The following is a 22,680-nucleotide window of genomic DNA, read 5'->3' as shown; positions in this document are numbered from 1 at the left end:
TTATTTCCTTGAGCAGTGGTTTGTAGTTCTCCTTGAAGAGGTCCTTCATATCCCCTGTTAGTTGGATTCCTAGGTATTTTATTCTCTTTGTAGTAATTGTGAATGGCAGTTCACTCATGATTTTGTTCTCTGTTTGTCTGGTATTGGTGTATAGGAATGCTTGTGATTTTTGCACATTGATTTTGTACCCTGAGACTTTGCTGAAGTTGCTTATCAGTTTAAGGAGATTTTGGGCTGAGATGATGGAGTTTTCTAAATATACAATCATGTCATCTGCAAACAGAGACAGTTTGACTTCCTCATTTCCTAATTGAATACCCTTTATTTCTTTCTCCTGCCTTATTGCCCCAGCCAGAACTCCCAACACTATGTTGAATAGGAGTGGTGAGAGAGGGCATCCTTGTCTTATGCCAGTTTTCAAAGAGAATGCTTCCAGTTTTTGCCCATTCAGTATGATATTGGCTGCGGGTTTGTCATAAATAGCTCTTATTATTTTGAGCTACGTTCCATCAATACCTAGTTTATTGAGAGTTTTTAGCATGAAAGCCTGTTGAATTTTGTCAAAGGCCTTTTCTGCATCTATTGAGATAATCATGTGGGTTTTGTCATTGGCTCTGTTTATGTGATGGATTACGTTTACTGATTTGTGTGTGTTGAACCAGCCTTTCATCCCAGGGATGGAGCTGACTTGATCATGTTGGATAAGCTTTTTGATGTGCTACTGGATTCAGTTTGCCAGTATTTTACTGAGGATTTTCGCATCAAAGTTCATCAAGGATATTGGCCTAAAATTCTCTTTTTTTGTTGTGTCTCTACCAGGCTTTGGTATCAGGATGGTTCTAGCCTCATAAAATGAGTTAGGGAGGATTCTCTCTTTTTGTATTGATTGAAATATTTTCAGAAGGAATAGTACCAGCTCCTCTTCGTACCTCTGATAGAATTCGGCTGTGAATCCATCTGGTCCTGGACTATTGTTGTTGGTAGGCTATTAATTATTGCCTCAATTTCAGAGCCTGTTATTGGTCTATTCATGGATTCAACTTCTTCCTGGTTTAGTCTTGGGAGGGTGTATTTGTCCAGAAATTTATCAATTTCTTCTAGATTTTCTAGTTTATTTGCATAGAGGTGTTCATAGTATTCGCTGATGATAGTTTGCATTTCTGTGGGTTTGGTGGTGAGATCCCCTTTATCATTTTTTATTGCATCTATTTGATTCTTCTCTGCTTTCTTCTTTATTAGTCTAGCTAGTGGTCTATCAATTTTTTTGATCTTTTCAAAAAACCAGCTCCTGGATTCATTGATTTTTTGAAGGGTTTTTTGCGTCTCTTGTTTCCTTCAGTTCTGCTCTGATCTTAGTTATTTCTTGCCTTCTGCTCACTTTTGAATTTGTTTGCTCTTGCTTCTCTAATTCTTTTAATTTGGATGTTAGGGAGTTGATTTTAGATCTTTCCTGCTTTCTCTTGTGGGCATTTAGTGCTATAAATTTCCCTCTACACACTGCTCTAAATGTGTCCCAGAGATTCTGGTGCATTGTGTCTTTGTTCTCATTGGTTTCAAAGAACATCTTTAATTCTGCCTTCATTTTGTTATTTACCCAGTAGTCATTCAGGAGCAGGTTGTTCAGTTTCCATGTAGTTGTGCAGTTTTGAGTGTGTTTCTTAATCCTGAGTTCTAATTTGATTGTACTGTGGTCTGAGAGACAGTTTGTTGTAATTTCTGTTCTTTTACATTTGCTGAGGAGTGTTTTACTACAAATTACGTGGTCAATTTTAGAATAAGTGCAATGTGGTGCTGAGAAGAATGTATATTCTGTTGATTTGGTGTGGAGAGTTCTGTAGATGTCTGTTAGGTCCACTTGGTGCAGAGCTGAGATCAATTCCTGGATATCCTTGTCAACCATCTGTCTCATTGATCTGTCTAATATTCACAGTGGAGTGTTAAAGTCTCCCATTATTATTGTGTGGGAGTCTAAGTCTCTTTGTAGGACTCTAAGGACTTGCTTTATGAATCTGGGTGCTCCTGTATTGGGTGCATATATATTTAGGATAGTCAGCTCTTCTTGTTTAATTGATCTCTTTACCATTATGTAATGGCCTTCTTTGTCTCTTTTGATCTTTGTTGGTTTAAAGTCTGTTTTATCAGAGACCAGGATTGCAACCCCTGAGTTTTTTCTTTCCATTTGCTTGGTGAATATTCCTCCATCCCTTTATTTTGAGCCTATGTGCATCTTTGCATGTGAGATAGGTCTCCTGAATACAGCACACCAATGGGTCTTGACTCATTATCCAGTTTGCCAGTCTGTGTCTTTTAATTGGGGCATTTAGCCCATTTACATTTAAGGTTAATATTGTTATGTTTGAATTTGATCCTATCATTATGATGTTTGCCGGCTGTTTTGCCCATTAGTTGATGCAGTTTCTTTATAGGGTCAATGTTCTGTACCATTTGGCATGTTTTTGCAGTGGCTGGTACCTGTTGTTCCTTTCCATGTTTAGTGCTTCCTTCAGGAGCTCTTGTAAGGCAAGCCTGGTGGTGACAAAATCTCTCAGCATTTGCTTGTCTGTAAAGGATTTTATTTCTCCTTCACTTATGAAGCTTAGTTTGGCTGGATATGAGATTCTGGGTTGAAAATTCTTTTCTTTAAGAATGTTGAATTTGGCCCCCATTCTCTTCTGGCTTATAGAGTTTCTGCCAAGAGTTTCGCTGTTAGTCTGATGGGCTTCCCTTTGTGGGTAACCTGACCTTTCTTTCTGGCTGCCCTGAACATTTTTTCCTTCATTTCAACCTTGGTGAATCTGACAATTATGTGTCTTGGGGTTGCTCTTCTCGAAGAGTATCTTTGTGGTGTTCTCTGTATTTACTGAATTTGAATGTTGGCTTGCCTTGCTAGTTTAGGGAAGCTCTCTTGGATAATATCCTGAAGAGTGTTTTCTAACTTGGTTCCATTCTCCTCATCACTTTCCAGTACACCAATCAAACGTATATTTGATCTTTTCACATAGTCGCATATTTCTTGGAGGCTTTGTTCATTTCCTTTCACTCTTTTTTCTCTAATCTTGTCTTCTTGCTTTATTTCATTAGTTTGATCTTCAATCACTGATATCCTTTCTTCCACTTGATCGAATCAACTAGTGAAGCTTGTGCATGCATCACGAATTTCTCGTGCCGTGGTTTTCAGCTCCATCAGGTCATTTAAGGTCTTCTCTACACTGTTCATTCTAGTTAGCCATTCGTCTAACTTTTTTCAAGATTTTAACTTCCTTGTGATGGGTTAGAACATGCTCCTTTAGCTCAGTGAAGTTTGTTATTACCGACCTTCTGAAGCCTACTTCTGTCAACTCGTCAAACTCATTCTCCAGCCAGTTGTGTTCCCTTGGTGGCGAGGAGCTGCAATCCTTTGGAGTAGAAGAGGTGCTTGGTTTTTTGGAATTTTCAGCTTTTCTCCTCTGGTTTCTCCCCATCTTTGTGGTTTTATCTACCTTTGGTCTTTGATGTTGTTGACCTACAGATGGGATTTTGGTGTGGATGTCCTTTTGTTGATGTTGATGCTATTCCTTTCTGTTTGTTACTTTTCCTTCTAACAGTCAGACCCCTCAGCTGCAGGTCTGTTGGAGTTTGCTGGAGGTCCACTCCAGACCCTATTTGCCTGGGTAACACCAGCAGAGGCTGCAGAACAGCATATATTGCTGCCTAATCCTTCCTCCGGAAGCTTCATCCCAGAGGGGCACCCGCTTGTTTGAGGTGTCTGTCAGCCCCTACTGGGAGGTGTTTCCCAGTCAGGCTACATGGGGGTCAGGGACCCACTTGAGGAGGCAGTCTATCCATTCTCAGAGCTCAAATGCAGTGGTGAGAGAACCACTGCTCTCTTCAGAGCTGTCAGACAGGGACGTTTAAGTCTGCAGAAGCTGTCTGCTGCCTTTTGTTCTACTATGCATTGCCCCCAGAAGTGGAACCTACAGAGCCAGTAGGCCTTGCTGAGCTGTGGTGGGCTCTGCCAAGTTTGTGCTTCCAGGTCTCTTTGTTTACACTGTAAGCTACTCAAGCCTCAGCAATGGTGGACACCCCTCCCCCCACTAATCTGCAGCATTGCAGATCGATCTGAGACTGCTGTGCTAGCAGTGAGCAACATGTGGGCGTGGGACTCGCCGAGCCAGGCACACAAGGGTATCTCCTGCTCTGCCAGTTGCTAAGACTGCAGAAAAAGCACAATAATTGGTCAGGAGTGTACCGTTCTCCAGGTACAGTCTATCACAGCTTCCCTTGGCTGGGAAAGGGATATTTCCAGACCCCTTGCACTTCCTGGGTGAGGCCACGCCCCGCCCTGTTTCAGCTTGCCCTCTGTGGGCTGCACCCACTGTCCAACCACTCCCAATGAGACAAACCAGGTACCTCAGTTGGAAATGCAGGAATCACCCGTCTTCGGCATCAGTCTCGCTGGGAACTGCAGACTGGAACTGTTCCTATTCGGCCATCTTGGAAATGCCCTCCAGTCTTCTGTATCTTTAATGACGTTCAGTATACTTGTTCTATCAGTTACTGAGAGAGGAATATTGAAGTTTCCAAAAATAATTATCTATTTATCTTTATTTCTATCAATTTTTGCTCAAGTATTTAAACTTCTGTGTTAGATGCATACATATTTTAAATTGTTATATCTTCAGGGAGAATTGACCCCTTTATAATTACAGAATGTCTCTCAGTATCTCTAATAATATTCCTTGATCTGAAGTCTACTTTATCTGGTATCAATATTCCAGATTTTTTTTTAAATTTTAAGTTCTGGGATACATGTGCAGGATGTACAGGATGTGCCTGTTTGTTACACAGGTAAACATGTGCCATGGTGTTTTGCTGCACAGATCATCCCATTACCTAGATATTAAGCCCAGCATCCATTAGCTACTTTTCCTGATGCTCCACCTCCCCCTGTCCCCCTAACAGGCCCCAGTGTTTGTTGTTCCTCTCCTGTGTCCATGTGTTCTCATTGTTCAGCTCCCACTTATAAATGATAACATGCAGTGTTTGTTTTTCTGTTCCTGCGTTAGTTTGCTGAGGATAATGGCTTCCAGCTCCATCCAAGTCCCTGCAAAACTCATGATCATGTTCCTTTCTATGGCTGCATAGTATTCATAGTATTCCATGGTGTATATGTACCACATTTTCTTTATCCAGTCTATCACTGATGGGCATTTGGGTTGAATCCATGTCTTTGCTGTTGTGAATAGTGTTACAATGAGCATATGCATGCATCTATCTTTATAATAGAATGATTTAAATTCCTCTGGGTATATACCCAGTAATGAGATTGCTGAGTCAAATGGTACTTCTTGTTCTAAATCTTTGAGGAATCACCAACTGTCTGCTACAATGGTTAAACTAATTTACACTCCCACCAATAATGTAAAAGTGTCCCTATTTCTCTGCAATCTCATCAGCATCTGTTGTTTCTTGACCTTTTAATAATCGCCATTCTGACTGGTGTGAGATGGTATCTCATTGTGGTTTTGATTTGCGTTTCTTTAATGATGAATGATGTTGAGCTTTTTTTCATATTTTTTTTTTGGCTGCATAAGTGTCTTATTTTGAGAAGTGTCTGTTCATGTCTACTTTTTAATGGGGTTGTTTTTTTTCTTGTAAATTTGCTTAAGTTCCTTGTAGATTCTGGGTATTAGACCTTTGCCAGATGGATAGATTGCCTATCCACTATGCACAGATGCCAGATGGATAGATTGCACAACCCACTACGTAGGTTGTCTGTTCACTCTGATGATAGTTTTTTTTGCTGTGCTCTTTAGTTTAATTAAATCCCATTTGTCGATTTTTGCTTTTGTTGCAATTGCTTTTGGCGATTTTGTCATGAAATATTTGCCCATACATACGTCCTCAATGGTATTGCCTAGATTTTCTTCTAGGTTTTTTATAGTTTTGGGTTTGACATTTAAGTCTTTATTCCACCTTGAGTTAATTTTTGTATATGGTGTAAGAAAGGGTCTAGTTTCAATTTTCTGCATAAGGCTAACCAGTTCTCCCAGCACCATTTATTAAATAGGGAATCTCTTCCCCATTGCTTGTTTTTGTCAGGTTTGTTGAAGATCAGATGTTTGTAGATGTGCACTCTTATTTCTGAGTTATCCATTCTATTCCATTGGTCTATGTCTCTGTTTTTGTACCAGTACCATGCTGTTTTGGTTACTGTAGCCCTGTAGTATAGTTTGAAGTTAGGTAGTGTGATGCCTTCAGGTCTGTTCTTTTTGCTTAGGATTGTCTTGGCTATACGAGCTCTTTTTTAGTTCCATATGAATTTTAAAATAGTTTTTTTTCTAATTCTGTGCAAAATGTCAATGGTAGTTTCATGGGAATAGCATTGAATCTATAAATTACTTTGGACTGTATGGCCATTTTCACGATATTGATTCTTCCTATCAATGTGCATGAAATGTTTTTTCCATTTGTTTGTGTCCTCTCTGATTTCCTTGAGGTGTGGTTTGTAGTTCTTCTTGAAGAGGTTCTTCACTTCCCTCATTAGCTGTATTCCTAGGTATTGTATTATCTTTGTAGCAATTGTGAATGAGAGTTCATTCATAATTTGGCTCTCTGCTTGTCTATTGTTAGTGTATAGGAATGCTTGTTGTTTCTGCACATTGATTTTGTACCCTGAGACTTTACTGCAGTTGTTTATCAGCTTAAGAAGCTTTTGGGCTGAAGCAATGGGGTTTTCTAGATATAGGATCATGTCATCTGCAAACAAAGACAATTTGACTCCCTCACTTCCTATTTGAATATGCTTTATTTCTTTCCCTTGCCTGATTGCCCTGGCCAGAACTTCCAATACTATGTTGAATAAGTGTAGTAAGAGAGGACGTCCTTGTCTTGTGCAGGTCTTCAAGGGGAATGCTTCCAGCTTTTGCACATTCAGCATATTAGCTGTGGGTTTGTCATATATGGCTCTTATTATTTTCAGGTATCTTCCTTCAATACCTAGTTTATTGAGAGTTTTTAACATGAAGGGATGTTGAACTTTATCAAAGGCCTTTTCTGCATATATTGAGATAACCATATGTTTTTTGTCATTGGTTCTGTTTATGTGATGGATTATGTTTATTGATTTGCATATGTTGAACCAGACTTGCATCTCAGGGGTGAAGCCAACTTGATTGTGGTGGATAAGCTTTTTGTTGTGTTTCTGGATTCAGTTTGCCAGTATTTTATTGAGAATTTTTGCATCAATGTTCATCAGGCATATTGACCTAAAGTTTTCTTTTTTTTGTTGTATCTCTGCCAGGTTTTGGTATCAGGATGATGCTGGCCTCATAAAATGAGTTAGGGAGGAGTCCCTTCTTTTTAATTGTTTGGAATAGTTTCGGAAGAAATGGTACCAGGTCCTCTTTGAAACTTCCAGATTTGTTTTGTTTAGTGTTTACATGTATATGATCTTCCATCCTTTTACTTTTTAACCTGTGTTTTTATATTAAACTGGGTTTCATATAGACAGCATATAGTTGACTCTTGTGTTTCTTTGCATTCTGAAAATCTCCTTTTTGACAAATAGAAATTGTATATATTTATGGTGCACAATGTGATTGTTTTGGTATGTGTGTGTATACACTATGAAATGGTTAAATCAAGCTAATTTAGATATTCAGCTCACATACTTATCTTTTTTTGTGGTGAGGATATTTAAGATCTACTCTCTTAGCAATTTTCAAGTGTACAATACATTATTAACTGGAGTTACCACTCTGTACAATGGATCTCCAGAACTTATTCACCCTGTCTAATTGAAACACTGTACTCTTTGATTTAGATTCCACATATAAATGAGATCATACAGTATTTGTCTTTCTGTGCCTACTTTATTTTACTTAGCCTAATATCTTCCAGGTTCATCCATGTATTCACAAATGATAGGCTTTCTTTCTTTTTTTAAAGGCTGAATAGTTTTCCACTGTGTGTATATACGTGTGTGTATTACATTTTCTTTACCTATTCATCTGCCAATGGACACTTAGATTGCTTCCAAATTTTGACTATGGTAAACAATTCTGCAATGAACATGGGAGTACAGATATCTCCTCGACATACTGATTTCCTTTCTTTTGGATATATGCCCAAAAGTGAGATTGCTGGATCATATGGTAGATTTATTTTTTAGGAATCTCTGTAATGTTCTCCATAGTGAATATGCTAATTTACATTCCCACCAACAGTGTGTAAGAGTTCCCTTTTCTCCACTTCCTCACCAGCAATTGTTATCTTTTGTCATTTTGATAAAAGCAGGTGTGAGGTGATATCTCATTGTGGTTTTCATTTGTATTTCCTGATGATTAGTGATGCTGAGCATTTTTTATACACCTGTTGGCCATTTGTATGTCTTCTTTTGAGAAATGTCTACTCAATTATCATTCTTTAATCGGGTGATTTTTCTTGCTGCTAAGTTGTTTGAGTTTTTTAATATATTTTGGATATTAACCTCTTATCCAATATATGCAAATATTTTCTCCCATTCTGTTGGCTGTCTCTTTGCTCTCTTGACTGTCTCCTTGGCTATGCAGAAGCATTTTAGTTTGATGCAATGCCATTTGTATATTTTTGCCTTTTTTGCCTGTGCTTTTGGTGTCATAGCCAAGAAATCATTGCCCAAATTAATGTCAAGAAACTTTTCACCTGTATTTTCTTCTAGTAGTTTTACAGCATCAGGTCTTATGTCTAAATCTTTAATCCATTTTGAGTTGATTTTTGTGTGTGGTCTTAGATGAAAGTCCAATTTCTTTTTCTTTCTTTCTTTTTTTTTTTTTTTGCATGTGGATATTTGGTTTTTCCAACGCCAATTGTTGAAGGTACTATTCTTTTCTCATTGCATATTCTTGGTACCTTTGTCAAAAATCAGTTGGATGTAAAATGTATGGACTAATTTCTGTGCTCTCTGTTCTATTTCATTGGTCTGTATGTCTGTTTTTATGTCAGTACCATGCTGTTTTGATTACTATAGCTTTGAAGTAGATTTTGAGAACAAGTAGTGTGATGCCTCCAGCTTTGTTCTCTTTGCTCAAGATTGCTTGGATATTTTGGCTCTTTTGTGGTTCCACACAAACTTTAGGATTGTTTTTTCTATTTCTGTGGAAAATGCCTTTGGTATTTTGATAGAGATTATTTTGAATCTGTAAGTCACTTTCAGTAATATGGACATTTTAACAATATTAATTCTTCCAATTCATGAACACAAATATTTTTCCATCTATTTGTCTTCTTCAGTTTCTTTCATCAATTTTTTATAGTTTCCAGGGTACAGATATTTCACTTTCTTGGTTCTCTGTCTTTTGATAAGTGTGTTTTGCACCACTTACATTAAATGCAATTAGTGATATGGAAGCATTTAAGTCCATGATTTTATTATTTTCTGTGGTTGTTCCTCTGTTTCTACTCTCTTGCTTTCTTTTGTAATCATTTGAATATTTTTCAGTATTCCATTTTAATTTGTCCATTGGACTTTTAATAAATATATTTGTATATTTTTAGTAATTCCTGTAGATATTAAAATACACACAGTTAACTTTCCAAAATTTTAATTGTAAAATTAATATTTTATCATTTCAAGTGTACTATAGAAATCTTTCCACTGTATGGATCCCCTTACACTCTCTCTGTATGTTGTCGTCATTACATATATATACAGACGAACTTTGTTTTATTGCGCTTCACATTATTGCAGTTCACAGATAATGTGTTTTTTACAAATTGAAGATCTGTGGAAACCCTGTATTAACAAGTATATCGATGCCCATTTTTCCAACAACATGTGCTCACTTTGTATCTGTGTGCCACATTTTTATAATTCTCACAATATTTCAAACCTTTTCTTTCTTACATCTATTATGGTGATCAGTGATCACCGATATTTGATGTTACTATTGTAATTGTTTTGGGGCACCACAAACCATGCCCATATAAGATGGAAAACTTCATCGAGAAATGCTGTGTGTGTTCTGACTGCTACACTTACCAACTTTCCTCCCATCTCTCTCCCTCTCTCCTCAGGCCTTCCTATTTCCTGAGGCACAGCAATATTGAAATTAGGCCAATTAATAAACCCACAATGGTCTCTAAGTGTTCAAGTAAAAGGAAGAGTCACATATCTCTCACTTTAAGTCAAAAGCTAGAAAAGATTAAGCTTAGTGAGGAAGGTATGCCAAAAGCTGAGATAGGTCATAAGTTGGGCCTCTTGAGCCAAACAATTAGCCAAGTTGTATGCAAAGAAAAAGTTCTCGAAGGAAATTAAAAGTGCTACTTCAGTGAGCATATAAATGATAAGAAATTAAAATAGCCTTACTGCTGATACAGAGAAAGTTTCACTTGTCTGGATAAAAGATCAGACCCAGCTAAGACATTCTCTTAAACCAAATCCTATTCCAGAGTAAGGCCCTAACTCTCTTCAATTCTATGAAGGCTGAGAGAGGTGAAGAAGCTGCAGAAGAAAAGTTTGAAGTTAGCAGAGGTTGGTTCATGGGGTTTAAGGAAAGAAGCCAACTCTACAACGTAAAAATGTAAGATGAAGCAGCAACTGCTAATGCAGAAGCTGTAGCAAGCTATCCACAATATCTATTAATAGCTAAAGAAAAACTCTTCTGTGCATAGGCCTAGGCAAAGAAATTATGATGAAGACCCGAAAAGCAAATGTGACAAAACAAAAATAGACAAATGGGATTTAATTAAACTAAAATGTTTCTGTACAACAAAAGAAACAATTTACCGAGTGAACAGACAACCTACATAATGGAAGAAAATATTTGCAAATTATACCTCTGGCAAAGGACTAATATCCAGAATATACAAGGAACTCAAACAACTCAACAAGAAAAAAACAACCCCATTACAAAATGGGCACATTACATGAATAGACATTTCTTAAAAGAAGAAATACAAGCAGCCAAAAACACATAAAAAATGTTCAACATCACTAATCATCAGAAAAATTCACATTAAAACCACACTTAGATATTAACTTACATCATCATATTGTCTATTATTAAAAAGTCAAAAAACAATGGATGGTGGTATAGATGCGAGAAAAGGGAAAGGTTAGAGACTTGGTGGGAATGTAAATTAGTTCAACTTCTATGGAAAACAGGGTAGATATATCTCAAAGAACTAAAAATAGGACTATTCAAGCCAACAATTCGACTACTGGGTTCTTTTCCTTTCCCAAAGGAAAATAAATCATTACAGTAAAAATTTATCTGCACTTGTACTTTTATTGCCACACTATACACAATAGCAAAGTCATGGAACCAGCCTAAGTGTCCATCAATGGTTGATTGGATAAGAAAATTTAGTATATATACCCCATGGAATATTATGCAGCCATAAGAAGGAATGAAATCATGTCCTTTGCAGCAACATGGATGGAGCTGGAGGCCATTATCCTAAGTGAACTAACTCAGAAAAAGAAAATCAAATATCACATATTCTTACTTATAAGTGGGAGCTAAACAATGGGAACACATGGGCATAAAGATGGAAATAGTAGACACAGGGGACTCCAAAACAGGGTAGGGTGGGAGAGGAATGAGGGTTAAAAAATTACCTATTGGGTACAATGTTCAATATTTGGTTTATGGGTCCACTAGAAGCCAAATCCCCACCACTATGTAAGATACTATGTAATGTGCCCATGTAACAAACATGCACATGTGCTTCTGAATCTAAAGCAAATTTTAAAATAAAAGACCTGACTAAGATTATTGATTAGGATAGTTACACACAACAAATTTTCAATATAGACAGTACAGACTTATATCAGAAGAAGATGCCATCTAGGACTTTCATAGCTGGAAAGAAAAAGTCAATGAATGCCTGGTTTCAAAACTTCAAAGGACAGGAAGATTCTCTTGTTAGGGGCTAATGCAACTTGTTACTTTAAGTTAAGCCAGTGCTTATTTAACCATTCCAAAAATTGTAATACAGGCAGAGTATATTTAAGAATTATGCTAAATATACTCTGCCCATACTCTACCAATGGAAGGGCAAAGCCTGAATGACAGCACGTCTGTTTACAATGTGGTTTATTGAATATTTTAAGCCCACTTCTGAGACCTACTGCTGAGAGAAAAGGATTCCTTTCAAAATGTTACTGCTCGTTGGCAATACACCTGACCATTCAAGAGTTCTGATGATTTATGAGGAGATTAATGTTGTTTTCATGCCTGCTAATGCAATATCTATTCTTCAGCCCATGGATCATGGAGTCATTTCTACTTTCAAGTATTATTATTTAAGGAATACATTTTGTGAGCCTCTAGCTTCCATTGATAGTGATTACTCTGATGGATCTGAGCAAAGTACATCTAAAACCTTCTGGAAATAAATCTCCATTCTAGATGCCATTAAGAACATTTGTGATTCATGGGAGGAGGTCAAAATATAAACATTAATAGCAGTTTGGAAGAAGTTGATTCCAACCCTCATGGATGACTTTGAGGGGTTCAAGGCTTCAGTGGAGGAAGTCACCACAGATGTGGTGAAAATAGCAAGAGAACCTGAATTAGAAATGGAGCCTGAAGATATGTTTGAATTGCTGTAATCTCATAAAACTGAATGAATGACGAGTTGCTTCTTATGGATGAGCAGAGTGTGGTTTCTTGAGACGGAGTCTACTCCTGGTGAAGATGCTGTGAATATTGCTGGAATGTGGATTTAGAATATTATATAAACTTAATTGATAAAGCAGCAGCAGGGCTTGAGAGAATTGACTCCAATTTTGGAAGAAGTTCTACTGTGGGTAAAATGCTACAAAACAGCATTACACTCACAAAGAAATCTTTTGTGAAAGAGTCCATTGATGCAGCAAATTTCATTGTTGTCATAGCCATAGTCACCCCAGGCTTAATCAACCACCACCCTGATCAGTTAGCAGCCATCAGCATTGAGGAAAGACCCTCCACCAGCAAAAAGCAAATGACTTGGTGAGGGCTCAGGTGATTGTTAGCATTTTTTAACAATAAAGTATTTTAAAATGAAGGTATGTTTTAGACATAATTATATTGCACACTTAATAGACTACAGTATAATAGAAAAGTAACTTTTATATATGCTGGGAAACAAAACAATTTGTGATATTTGCTTCATTGAAGTGGTCTGGAACTGAACCTACAATATTTCTGAGATATGTCTGTATTACATTTACATACATCAAAAACCCCATCCGACAGAGTTATAATTTTTGTTTTCAAACATTATAAGAGATTTTTAAAACTAAAGAAAAGAATAATAGTTATATTTACCCACATAGGTACCATTTCTCTTGTTCTTCCTTCATCCTTGAAAATTCAAGTTTATTCTGGTATTATTTTCTATTCTCTTCAAGATATTATCTTTGCTTTTTAGAAATATGACTATGATGTATCTATGCATGATTTTCTTTCTATTTATCCTACTTCAGGTTCACTGAGTTTCTGGAATCCTTCACCAAATTTGTTGTATTTTTGGCCATTATATCTTCAAACGTATTTTTTCCACTCATTCTATTCTCTCCTGGGACTCCAGTTACATTTGTGTTAGGCCTTAAGGTAGTGTCCTATGGGTCCCTAAGACTATAGGTTTTTTCCCATCTTATTTCTCTCTTTGCATCACACTGGATAATTTTTATTACACAATCTTCAAGTTTACTAGTTCTTTCCTCTGTCATTTGCTTTCTGCTGTTAAGCTTATGCAGTGAATTTTTATTTCTTATGTAGTGTTTTTCAGTTTTAAATTTCCATTTTGCTCTCTTCAAAAAAATGTTTATTTCCCTGCTGATATATGCTATTATTTCATTGGTTACAAGCATATTTTTGTCACTTAATTGAGCACAGTTGTAATTGCTGCTTTATATTCCTTGTCAACTGTCTTAGCCCAATTCGGCTGCTATAACAAAATACCAAAACTGGGTAGCTTATACACAACAGAAATTTATTTCTCACAAGTCTGAAGGCTAGATAGTCCAAGGGGAAGTTGCCAGCAGATTCAGTGTCTGGTGAAGGCCTGTTTTCTGATTCATAGAAAGCATCTTTTAGCTGTGTCCTCAAATGGTGGAAGGAATGAACAAGCTCTCTGAGGTCTCTTTCATAGGAGAACTAATCCTATTGACAAGGGCTCTACCCTCATATCATGACCTTATTACCTGCCAAAAGCCCCACTTCCACATACCAACACATTGGGGATCAAGTTTCAACCTGCTGTCAATTTGGAAGAGACACAAACATTCAGTCTAGAGCATCCACTAATTCCAACATCATGATATCTCTTGGCTGGTTTCAATGGTTGTCTTTTTTTCTTGAAACACGATCATATTTTCCTGGTTCTTCATACGTCAAGCAATTTTGTATTACAGCTTGGACATTATGAATGCTATGTTGTAGAGGCTCTGAGATTCTCATGCATTCTCTTGAAGAATATTGATATTTTTGTTTTAGCAGTAAATTAACATGATTGGACTGAAGCTGCCAATTCTAATTATTTAGTCCGGCTGCTTTGCATCTGTCCCACATATACATGGTTCAGGGGTAAGTAATGGACTTGAGAGGAATTTGATGGCCCCATCACTGAGTCTGTCCTTTCTGGAATTATCCTCTCACTTTCCAGTGGCTGTGGTTGTCCAGAGCTCTGTCTTCTGGTTCTACAGTTCAGAAAGACTACTGACTATCTGTCAGAGTGTTAATCGATTCCCACAATCCAAACATTGGCCTACCCTCAGGCTAAAAGGAGTAAAACATGGGAAACTCTCTCCCTCCCTTCTTTTTTTTCATGTCCATGGTTTTTGCTCACTCAGCAGTCCTTTGTGTCATTATTTATTGTATTTTCTTCAGAGCAGTTGATGGCAAACTTTTTCTATAAAGGGCCAGATAATAAATATTTTTAAGCTTTGTGGACCATACAGTCTGTCATAACTACCCAATTCTGCCACTATAACATGACAGCAGAAATGCATATATAAATGAATGGGTGTGGCTGTATTCCAATAAAGCCTTATTTACAAAGACAAGTGACAAGCAAATTTGGCCTGTGGGCCATGGTTTGCCAAACCTTACTCTGTTATTTTCAAGAGGGTTGAATCTGATAGTAGCTTACTTGGCTGTACCAGTAGTTGAAACATCTCATTAAACATTTTGTTTTAGCTAATTCATTTTAGGATACTTACACATTAATTGGCTACATAGAAATAAATTAAAATTAATCCAGTTTAAAGTAGGAGAAATAGAAAAAGGTACATAAGGGGTGGAGCCAAGACAGCCAAATAGGAACAGCTCCAGTCTACAGCTCCCAGTGTGAGCGACGCAGAAGACGAATGACTTCTGCATTTCCAACTGAGGTACTGGGTGCATCTCACTAGGGATTGTCAGACAGTGGGTGCAGGACAGTGGGTGCAGTGCACTGAGCCTGAGCCGAAGCAGGGCGAGGTATCACCTCACCCAGGAAGTGCAAGGGGTCAGGGAATTCTCTTTCCTAGCTAAGGAAAGGGGTGACAGATGGCACCTGGAAAATCGGGTCACTCCCACCCTAATACTGTGCTTTTCTGACAATCTCAGCAAATGGCACATGAGGAGAATATATCCCACACCTGGTTTGGTGGGTCCTATGCCCACGGACCCTCACTCATTGCTAGCACAGCAGTCTGAGATTAAACTGCAAGGCGGCAGTGAGGCTGGGGGAGGGGCACCTGCCATTGCCCAGGCTTGAGTAGGTAAACAAAGTGGCCGGGAAGCTCGAACTGGGTGGAGCCCACCGCAGCTCAATGAGGCCTGCCTGCCTCTGTAGACTCCACCTCTGGGGGCAGGGCATAGCCAAACAAAAGGCAGCAGAAACCTCTGCAGACCTAAATGTCCCTGTCTGACAGCTTTGAAGAGAGTAGTGGTTCTGCCAGCACACAACTTGAGATCTCAGAAAGGACAGATTGCCTCCTCAAGTGGGTCCCTGACCCCCGAGTAGCCTAACTGGGAGGCACAGCCCAGTATGGGCAGACTGACACCTCACATGGCTGGGTACTCCTCTGAGACAAAACTTCCAGAGGAACGATCAGGCAGCAACATTTGCTGTTCAACAATATCCACTGTTCTGCAGCCTCTGCTGCTGATACCAAGGCAAACAAGGTCTGGACTGGACCTCTGGCAAACTCCAACACACCTGCAGCTGAGGGTCCTGACTGTTAGAAGGAAAACTAACAAACAGAAAGGACATCCACACCAAAACCCCATCTGTAAGTCACCATCATCAAAGACCAAAGGTAGATAAGACCACAAAGATGGGGAAAAAACAGAGCAGAAAAGCTGAAAATAATATAAATCAGAGCACCTCTCCCCTTCCAAAGGAACGCAGCTCCTCACCAGCAAAGGAACAAATCTGGACAGAGAATGACTTTGATGAGTTGAGAGAAGAAGGCTTCAGATGATCAAACTTCTCTGAGCTAAAGGAGCAAGTTCAAACCCTTGGCAAAGAAGTTAAAAACCTTGAAAAAAGATTAGACTAATGGCTAACTAGAATAACCAATGCAGAGAAGTCCTTAAAGGACCTGATGGAGCTGAAAACCATGGCATGAGAACTACCTGATGAATGCACAAGCCTCAGTAGCCGATTCGATCAACTGGAAGAAAGGGTATCAGTGACGGAAGATGAAATGAATGAAATGAAGTGAGAAGAGAACTTTAGAGAAAAAAGAATAAAAAGAAACGAACAAAGCCTCCAAGAAATATGGGACTATGTGAAAAGACCAAATCTACGTCTGATTGCTACACCTGAAAGTGAAGGGGAGAATGGAACCAAGTTGGAAAACACTCTGCAGGATATTATCCAGGAGAACGTCCCCAATCTAGCAAGGCAGGCCAGCATTCAAATTCAGGAAATACAGAGGACGCCACAAAGATACTCCTCGAGAAGAGCAACTCCAAGACACATAATTGTCAGATTCACCAAAGTTGAAATGAAGGAAAAAATGTTAAGGGCAGCCAGAGAGAAAGGTCGCGTTACCCACAAAGGGAAGCCCATCAGACTAACAGCGGATCTCTCGGCAGAAACTCCACAAGCCAGAAGAGAGTGGGGGCCAATATTCAACATTCTTAAAGAAAAGAATTTTCAACCCAGAATTTCATATCCAGCCAAACTAAGCTTCATAAGTGAAGGAGAAATAAAATCCTTTACAGACAAGCAAATGCTGAGAGATTTTGTCACCACCAGGCCTGCCCTAAAAGAGCTCCTGAAGGAAGCACTACACATGGAAAGGAACAACTGGTACCAGCCACTGCAAAAACATGCCAAATTGTAAAGACCATCAAGGCTAGGAAGAAACTGCATCAACTAACGAGCAAAATAACCAGCAAACATCATAATGACAGGATCAAATTCACACATAACAATATTAACCTTAAATGTAAATGGGCCAAATGCTCCAATTAAAAGACACAGACTGGCAAATTGGATAAAGAGTGTGCTCTTTATCCACAAGATCTTTAGCACAAGACCCATCAGTGTGCTGTATTCAGGAAACCCATCTCACGTGCACAGACACACATCAGCTCAAGATAAAGGGATGGAGGAAGATCTATCAAGCAAATGGAAAACAAAAAAAAGGCAGGGGTTGCAATCCTAGTCTCTGATAAAACAGACTTTAAACCAACAAAGATCAAAAGAGACAAAGAAGGCCATTACATAATGGTAAAGGGATCAATTCAACAAGAAGAACTAACTATCCTAAATATATGCACCCAATACAGGAGCACCCAGATTCATAAAGCAAGTCCTGAGTGACCTACAAAGAGACTTAGACTCCCACACAATAATAATGGGAGACTTTAACACCCCACTGTCAACATTAGACAGATCAACGAGACAGAAAGTTAACAAGGATATCCAGGAATTGAACTCAGCTCTGCACCAAGTGGACCTAATAGACATCTACAGAACTCTCCACCCCAAATCAACAGAATATACATTTTTTTCAGCACCACACCACACCTATTCCAAAATTGACGACATAGTTGGAAGTAACACACTCCTCAGCAAATGTAAAAGAACAGAAGTTGTAACAAACTGTCTCTCAGACCACAGTGCAATCAAACTAGAACTCAGGATTAATAATCTCACTCAAAACCGCTCAACTACATGGAAACTGAACAACCTGCTCCTGAATGACTACTAGGTACATAACGAAATGAAGGCAGAAATAAAGATGTTCTTTGAAACCAACAAGAACAAAGACACAACATACCAGAATCTCTGGGACACATTCAAAGCAGCATGTAGAGGGAAATTTATAGCACTAAATGCCCATAGAGAAAGCAGGAAAGATCTAAAGTTGACGCCCTAACAATACAGTTAAAAGAACTAGAGAAGCAAGAGCAAACAAATTCAAAAGCTAGCAGAAGGTAAGAAATAACTAAGATCAGAGGAGAACCAAAGGAAATAGAGACACAAAAAACCCTTCAAAAAATCAATGCATCCAGGAGCTGGTTTTTTGAAAGATCAAAAAAATTGATAGACCACTAGCAAGACTAATAAAGAAGAAAAGAGAGAAGAATCAAATAGATGCAATGAAAAATGATAAAGGGGATATCACCACCGATCCCACAGAAATACAAACTACCATCAGAGAATACTATAAACCCCCCTATGCAAATAAACTAGAATATCTGGAAGAAATGGATAAATTCCTCGACACATACACTCTCCCAAGACTAAACCAGGAAGAAGTTGAATCTCTGAATAGACCAATAACAGGCTCTCAAATTGAGGCAATAATTAATAGCTTACCAACCAAAAAAAGTCCAGGACCAGACGGATTCACAGCTGAATTCTACCAGAGGTACAAGGAGGAGCTGGTACCATTCCTTCTGAAACTATTCCAATCAATAGAAAAAGAGGGAATCCTCCCTAACTCATTTTATGAGGCCAGCATCATCCTGATACCAAAGCCTGGCAGAGACACAACAAAAAAAGAGAATTTTAGACCAATGTCCCTGATGAACACCAATGCAAAAATCCTCAATAAAATACTGGCAAACCAAATCCAGCAGCACATCAAAAAGCTTATCCAACATGATCAAGTGGGCTTCATCCCTGGGATGCAAGGCTGGTTCAACATACGCAAATCAATAAATGTAATCCAGCAAATGAACAGAACCAATGACAAAAACCACATGATTATCTCAGAAGATGCACAGAACGCCTTTGACAAAATTCAACAGCACTTCATGCTAAAAACTCTCGATAAATTAGATATTGATGGGACGTATCTCAAAATAATAAGAGCTATTTATGACAAACCCACAGCCAATATCATAATGAATGGGCAAAAACTGGAAGCATTCTCTTTGAAAACTGGCACAAGACAGGGATGCCCTCTCTCACCACTCCTATTCAACACAGTGTTGGAAGTTCTGGCCAGGGCAATCAGGCAGGAGAGGGAAATAAAGGGTATTCAATTAGGAAAAGAGGAAGTCAAATTGTCCCTGTTTGCAGATGACATGATTGTATATCTAGAAAACCCCATTGTCTCAGACCAAAATCTCCTTAAACTGATAAGCAACTTCAGCAAAGTCTCAGGATACAAAATCAATGTGCAAAAATCACAAGCATTCTTATACACCAACAACAGACAGAGAACCAAATCATGAGTGAACTCCCATTCACAATTGCTTCAAAGAGAATAAAATACCTAGGAATCCAACTTACAAGGGACGTGAAGGACCTCTTCAAGGAGAAGTACAAACCATTGCTCAATGAAATAAAAGAGGATACAAACAAATGGAAGAACATTCCATGCTCATGGATAGGAAGAATCAATATCATGAAAATGGCCATACTGCCTAAGGTAATTTATAGATTCAATACCATCCCCATCAAGCGACCAATGACTTTCTTCACAGAATTGGAAAAAACTACTTTAAATTTCACATGGAACCAAAAAAGAGCCCACATTGCCAAGTCAATCCTAAGCCAAAAGAACAAAGCTGGAGGCATCACGCTACCTGACTTCAAACTATACTGCAAGGCTACAGTAACCAAAAGAGCATGGTACTGGTACCAAAACAGATATATGGAACAGACCAGTGGAACAGAACACAGCCCTCAGAAATAATGCCACATATCTACAACCCTCTGATCTTTGACAAACCTGACAAAAACAAGAAATGGGGATAGGATTCCCTATTTAACAAATGGTGCTGGGAAAACTGGCTAGCCATATGTAGAAAGCTGAAACTAGATCCCTTCCTTACCCCTTATACAAAAATTAATTCAAGATGGATTAAAGACTTAAATGTTAGACCTAAAACCATGAAAACCCTAGAAGAAAACCTAGGCAATACCATTCAGGACATAGGCATGGGCAAGGACTTCATGTCTAAAACACCAAAAGCAATGGCAACAAAAGCCAAAATTGACAAATGGGATCCAATTAAACTAAAGAGCTTCTGCACAGCAAAAGAAACTACCATCAGAGTGAACAGGCAACCTATGGAATGGGAGAAAATTTTTGCAATCTACTCATCTGACAAAGGGCTAATATCCAGAATCTACAATGAACTCAAACAAATTTACAAGAGAAAAACAAAAAAAAACCATCAACAAGTGGGCAAAGGATATGAGCAGACACTTCTCAAAAGAAGACATTTATGCAGCCAAAAGACACATGAAAAAATGCTCATCATCACTGGCCATCAGAGAAACGCAAATCAAAACCACAATGAGATACCATCTCACACCAGTTAGAATGGCGATCGTTAAAAAATCAGGAAACAACAGGTGCTGGAGAGGATGTGGAGAAATAGGAACACTTTTACACTTTTGGTGGGACTGTAAACTAGTTCAACCATTGTGGAAGACAGTGTGGCGATTCCTCAGGGATCTACAACTAGAAATACCATTTGACCCAGCCATCCCATTACTGGGTATATATCCAAAGGATTATAAAACATGCTGCTATAAAGACACATGCACACGTATGTTTATTGCAGCACTATTCACAATAGCAAAGACTTGGAACCAACCCAAATGTCCAACAGTGGTAGACTGGATTAAGAAAATGTGGCACATATACACCATGGAATACTATGCAGCCATAAAAAATGATGAGTTCATGTCCTTTGTAAGGACATGGATGAAGCTGGAAACCATCTTTCTCAGCAAACTATAGCAAGGACAAAAAACCAAACACCGCATGTTCCCACTCATAGGTGGGAATTGAACAATGAGAACACTTGGACACAGGAAGGGGAACATCACACACTGGGTCCTGTTGTGGGGTGTGGGGAGAGGGGAGGGATAGCATTAGGAGATATACCTAATGTTAAATGACGAGTTAATGGGTGCAGCACACCAACATGGCCACATATATATATGTAACAAACCTGCACGTTGTGCACATGTACCCTAAAACTTAAAGTATAATAAAAAATAAAAAATAAAATAAAATAAAATGCCCTAAAAAAATAAAATAAAATGCTTCTCATTTTGGGTTTGTTATTTCTCACTACTAAATTCAGGTTATGCCAGAATTCTATATAAGCAATGTTGTGTTCATCTTGGGATATCACATATGAAGGCACAAAATATTCATCTTGTGCTCATTGGTGATATTAATTTTGATCTTCTGATCAAGAGGTTACCTGGTTTCTCCCTTACAAATTTACTACTTTTTCCTTAATTATTAGTATGCAATCTGTGGAGAGACACCTTAAAGCTGTGTAAACATTTAGCTGCTTATCATGTTGGGTGCTTTGTATCCTTCCTGTCTCAGCCTAAATGTCACCTCCTCAAAGATATCTTCCTTGACCATCTCTAAAATGGGCCTCCTTCTTTTGCTTTCAATTGCAACCCTGTCCAATTTCTTCACAGCACTCACCCTAATTTGTGATGACATATCTATTTGTGCATTTGTTATGTCTGTAGCATATTTCCACTAGACTGTAAGCTTGATAAAGGTGGGGGTCAGATCTATTTTGTCTATTGTTTCCTCTCTAGCACCTAACGCAATGCCTGGAACACAATAGATGCTCAATAAATATATGTTGAATGAATGGATAAATGAATAAGAAGAATGCCTGTGTGGTATGGAAAGGATTTGCTAAACACCTGAGGACCCCACTGGTGCTGTCCTTTTGGTGAGAAATCCTCTTATTAATCTTCATTAACTTTGCAATCCATGTTCTATTTTTTTCTTCTTTCTGGAAGGGAAGGTGCCATGATCAGGTGTGACCTACCATACATGGCTTTTAAACTTCACTTTCCTGCTGAGTTATCCATTATGTGGTAGAAAGGGCTAAAACCACTCTGGCAGGCTTTATAATTCAATAAATGCATAATCACACAAGTGTGCCAGTAGCCACTGGCAGGAAGCTGATTGATTGGCAGGCGAGACTCCATGACAGTTGTCTTCTGAAAGAAATTTCTACAGCTCCCTGGAGACGATTCTGCAAAGGACCCCTCTAGATAATCGGGTTGGTTATTTCCCTCATATTAAAAAAAAAATAAAGAAACAAAACACTACCCAATCCCACGTGCAGATTAAGAAAGAGGTGGTTCTAGGAAGAAGTATAAAGTAGGCCAAATCTATTATTGGAATTTTTTTCTTTGGGCAGATTTCTTCTGCCTTATGAAGTGCATACTGCCCCTCACCCCCACACCCAATGTCTTGCTGCTGTCCCTGTACATTTCTCT

Source organism: Pan paniscus, chromosome X, assembly GCF_029289425.2.
Source record: "Pan paniscus chromosome X, NHGRI_mPanPan1-v2.0_pri, whole genome shotgun sequence".
Classification (NCBI taxonomy): Eukaryota; Metazoa; Chordata; class Mammalia; order Primates; family Hominidae; genus Pan; species Pan paniscus.
The sequence above is the reverse complement of the archived record's forward strand: the minus strand, read 5'-3'. Positions refer to the sequence as shown.